We start from the raw sequence: 5000 nt of genomic DNA, 5'->3' as shown, positions 1-5000 counted from the left end.
CAAGCCAACCGATCGAGGCCATGGGCGCCTGCCGGTCACCGGAGCAACCAGTCGCCGGACAAAAATCGCCGGAAGGCATGCACGCCCTGTATTTCGTTCGAGGGACGTTGGCCGGGGTGCACGCAATGGGAGGCCCATCGCGCACACCTACTCCCCCCGTGGGGGGGGGAGAGGGGGTGCCGGACCACCACCCCCTAAAGAGCATTAGAGATTTTACAGATATGCTACCAGTAGACGTTAAAATGTCTGAAACGGGGACACTTTTTCCAAACAAGCAAATCCCACACCGAGGGTGCGCAGGTGCCGATGGTGGTCGAGGCATGTGCCCGCAACAAGGGCCAACGTGAGCCGATGGTGGTCGAGGCAACCGCCCGCACCAGCTCGAGGCATGTGCCCACACCAAGGCCCGGCATGTATCGATGGTGTTCGACGTAGGGGCAATCTTCTGCTGATGGTGGTCGAGGCAAGAGCCCGCACCAAGGGCCAGCGTGTGCCCATGGTGCTCGAGGCAACCGTCCGCACCAGGGCCCAGCGTGTGCCGATGGTGGTCGAGGCAACCGCCCGCACCAGGGCCCAGCGTGTGCCGATGGTGCTCGAGGCAACCGCCCACACCAAGGGCCGGCTTGTGCCGATGGTGTTCGAGGCAACCGCCCGCACCAGGGCCCAGCGTGTGCCGATGGTGGTCGAGGCAACCGCCAGCACCAGGGCCCAGCGTGTGCCGATGGTGGTCGAGGCAACCGCCCGCACCAGGGCCCAGCGTGTGCCGATGGTGGTCGAGGCAAGCGCCCGCACCAGGGCCCAGCGTGTGCCGATGGTGGTCGAGGCAAGCGCCCTCACCAAGGCCGAGCGTGTGCCGATGGTGGTCGAGGCAACCGCCCGCACCAGGGCCCAGCGTGTGCCGATGGTGGTCGAGGCAAGCGCCCGCACCAAGGCCGAGCGTGTGCCGATGGTGGTCGAGGCAAGCGCCCGCACCAGGGCGCAGCGTGTGCCGATGGTGGTCGAGGCAAGCGCCCTCACCAAGGCCGAGCGTGTGCCGATGGTGGTCGAGGCAACCGGCCGCACCAAGGGCCGGCGTGTGCCGATGGTGTTCGAGGCAACCGCCCGCACCAGGGCCCAGCGTGTGCCGATGGTGGTCGAGCCAGGAGCCCGCACCAAGGGCCGGCTTGTGCCGATGGTGTTCGGGGCAACCGCCCGTACCAGGGCCCAGCGTGTGCCGATGGTGCTGGGGGCAAGCGCCCGCACCAGGGCCCAGCGTGTGCCGATGGTGCTGGGGGCAAGCGCCCGCCCCAGGGCCCAGCGTGTGCCGATGGTTATCGGGGCAACCGGCCGCACCAGGGCCCAGGGTCTGCCGATGGTGCTCGAGGCAACCGCCCGCACCAAGGCTCAGCATGTGCCGATTGTGATCGAGGCAACAACCCACACCAGGGCCCAGCTTGTGCCGATGGCGGTCGAGGCAAGTGCCCGTACCGAAGGGCAGCCTATGCCGATGATGGTCGATGCATGTGCCATCACCATGCGTCATCATGTGCCATTGATGGTCGAGGCCTTGGCCGAAGTTCGATTTTGAGCCACGGTGCCCATGCTTGGCTCCAGCATGTGCTGGTGCCGCATTTTTTTCACTCGGGACAGCATCGCCGGAGCATCGCCGGAGCATCGCCGGAGTACCGCCGGAGAACCTGACCGGCGGCATTGGGGTTCCGGCGATTGGGAGGGGGGCCGGGGGGGTGTGCGCACATGATGTGCGATGGGTGCTGGTACTTGGCCTTGTGTTGGCCCCCTATCCCTCATCAAACCTCTGAGAATTCACACCCCCTTAAAGAGCATTTGAGATTTTACAGGTTTGCTACCAGTAGCCGTTAAAGTGTCTGAAATGGGGATACTTTTTTCAAACGGTCACAAAATCTTCTCTACTTCGAGTTTTTAGCTGAATTTTTTTGTGCATGCCAACAAAAATAGAAGGATCATGCCTACAAAATTTGGGGCCAAAAATCCTTATAAAAAAATTTTAAAAAATCCCGAACCGCAAAAAGTTTCGAAAATCGTGAAAAATAGAAAACGAGTCATCTTCCAACGAAACTTCACGTGAAGGCTTAGGGGACCATTGTATGAATTTACAAGCCATAAAAATGGCATTGGCACGGCAGAAATTTGAAGATGTGCCTAAACCCACCAGGGCCCAGCGTGTGCCGATGGTGCTCGAGGCAAGCGCCCGCACCAGGGCCCAGCGTGTGCCGATGGTGCTCGAGGCAAGCGCCCGCACCAGGGCCCAGCGTGTGCCGATGGTGGTCGAGGCAACCGCCCGCACCAGGGCCGATAGTGTGCCGATGGTGCTCGAGGCAACCGCCCGCACCAGGGCCCAGCGTGTGCCGATGGTGATCGAGGCAACCTGCCGCACCAGGGCCCAGCGTGTGCCGATGGTGGTCGAGGCAAGTTCCCGCACCAGCGCCCAGCGTGTGCCGATGGTGCTCGAGGCAACCGACCGCACCAGGGCCCAGCGTGTGCCGATGGTGCTCGAGGCAACCTGCCGCACCAGGGCCCAGCGTCTGCCGATGGTGCTCGAGGCAACCTGCCGCACCAGGGCCCAGCGTCTGCCGATGGTGCTCGAGGCAAGCGCCCGCACCAGGGCCCAGCGTGTGCCGATGGTGGTCGAGGCAACCGCCCGCACCAGGGCCCAGCGTGTGCCGATGGTGCTCGAGGCAACCTGCCGCACCAGGGCCCAGCGTGTGCCGATGGTGCTCGAGGCAACCGACCGCACCAGGGCCGAGCGTGTGCCGATGGTGGTCGAGGCAAGCGCCCGCACCAGGGCCCAGCGTGTGCCGATGGTGGTCGAGGCAACCTGCCGCACCAGGGCCCAGCGTGTGCCGATGGTGCTCGAGGCAACCGACCGCACCAGGGCCGAGCGTGTGCCGATGGTGCTCGAGGCAAGCGCCCGCACCAGGGCCCAGCGTGTGCCGATGGTGGTCGAGGCAACCTGCCGCACCAGGGCCCAGCGTGTGCCGATGGTGGTCGAGGCAAGCGCCCGCACCAGGGCCCAGCGTGTGCCGATGGTGGTCGAGGCAACCGCCCGCACCAGGGCCCAGCGTGTGTCGATGGTGGTCGAGGCAACCTGCCGCACCAGGGCGGAGCGTGTGCCGATGGTGGTCGAGGCAAGCGCCCGCACCAGGGCCCAGCGTGTGCCGATGATGGTCGAGGCTGCCGATGGTGGTCGAGGCAACCTGCCGCACCAGGGCCCAGCGTGTGCCGATGGTGCTCGAGGCAACCGACCGCACCAGGGCCGAGCGTGTGCCGATGGTGCTCGAGGCAAGCTGCCGCACCAGGGCCCAGCGTGTGCCGATGGTGGTCGAGGCAAGCGCCCGCACCAGGGCCCAACGTGTGCCGATGGTGCTGGGGGCAACCGCCCGCACCAGGGCCCAGCGTGTGCCGATGGTGATCGAGGCAACCGCCCGCCCCAGGGCCCAGCGTGTGCCGATGGTGGTCGAGGCAAGCGCCCGCACCAGGGCCCAGCGTGTGCCGATGGTGGTCGAGGCAACCGCCCGCACCAGGGCCCAGCGTGTGTCGATGGTGGTCGAGGCAACCTGCCGCACCAGGGCGGAGCGTGTGCCGATGGTGGTCGAGGCAAGCGCCCGCACCAGGGCCCAGCGTGTGCCGATGGTGGTGGAGGCTGCCGATGGTGGTCGAGGCAACCTGCCGCACCAGGGCCCAGCGTGTGCCGATGGTGCTCGAGGCAACCGACCGCACCAGGGCCGAGCGTGTGCCGATGGTGCTCGAGGCAAGCTACCGCACCAGGGCCCAGCGTGTGCCGATGGTGGTCGAGGCAACCGCCCGCACCAGGGCCCAGCGTGTGCCGATGGTGATCGAGGCAACCGACCGCACCAGGGCCCAGCGTGTGCCGATGGTGCTCGAGGCAACCTGCCGCACCAGGGCCCAGCGTGTGCCGATGGTCGTCGAGGGAACCTGCCGCACCAGGGCCCAGCGTGTGCCGATGGTGGTCGAGGCAAGCGCCCGCACCAGGGCCCAGCGTGTGCCGATGGTGCTCGAGGCAACCGACCGCACCAGGGCCCAGCGTGTGCCGATGGTGCTCGAGGCAACCTGCCGCACCAGGGCCCAGCGTGTGCCGATGGTGGTCGAGGCAAGCGCCCGCACCAGGGCCCAGCGTGTGCCGATGGTGGTCGAGGCAAGCGCCCGCACCAGGGCCCAGCGTGTGCCGATGGTGCTCGAGGCAACCGATCGCACCAGGGCCCAGCGTGTGCCGATGGTGGTCGAGGCAAGCGGCCGCACCAGGGCCCAGCGTGTGCCGATGGTGGTCGAGGCAAGCGCCCGCACCAGGGCCCAGCGTGTGCCGATGGTGGTCGAGGCAACCTGCCGCACCAGGGCCCAGCGTGTGCCAATGGTGCTCGAGGCAACCGACCGCACCAGGGCCGAGCGTGTGCCGATGGTGCTCGAGGCAAGCGCCCGCACCAGGGCCCAGCGTGTGCCGATGGTGGTCGAGGCAACCTGCCGCACCAGGGCCCAGCGTGTGCCGATGGTGCTCGAGGCAACCTGCCGCACCAGGGCCCAGCGTGTGCCGATGGTGGTCGAGGCAAGCGCCCGCACCAGGGCCCAGCGTGTGCCGATGGTGGTCGAGGCAACCGCCCGCACCAGGGCCCAGCGTGTGTCGATGGTGGTCGAGGCAACCTGCCGCACCAGGGCGGAGCGTGTGCCGATGGTGGTCGAGGCAAGCGCCCGCACCAGGGCCCAGCGTGTGCCGATGGTGGTCGAGGCAACCTGCCGCACCAGGGCCCAGCGTGTGCCGATGGTGCTCGAGGCAACCGACCGCACCAGGGCCGAGCGTGTGCCGATGGTGCTCGAGGCAAGCTGCCGCACCAGGGCCCAGCGTGTGCCGATGGTGGTCGAGGCAACCGCCCGCACCAGGGCCCAGCGTGTGCCGATGGTGATCGAGGCAACCGACCGCACCAGGGCCCAGCGTGTGCCGATGGTGCTCGAGGCAACCTGCCGCACCA

Source organism: Durio zibethinus, unplaced genomic scaffold (genome assembly GCF_047325235.1).
Source record: "Durio zibethinus cultivar Kanyao isolate XHJ-2024 unplaced genomic scaffold, ASM4732523v1 HiC_scaffold_400, whole genome shotgun sequence".
NCBI lineage: Eukaryota > Viridiplantae > Streptophyta > Magnoliopsida > Malvales > Malvaceae > Durio > Durio zibethinus.
Note: the sequence above shows the minus strand (reverse complement) of the source record.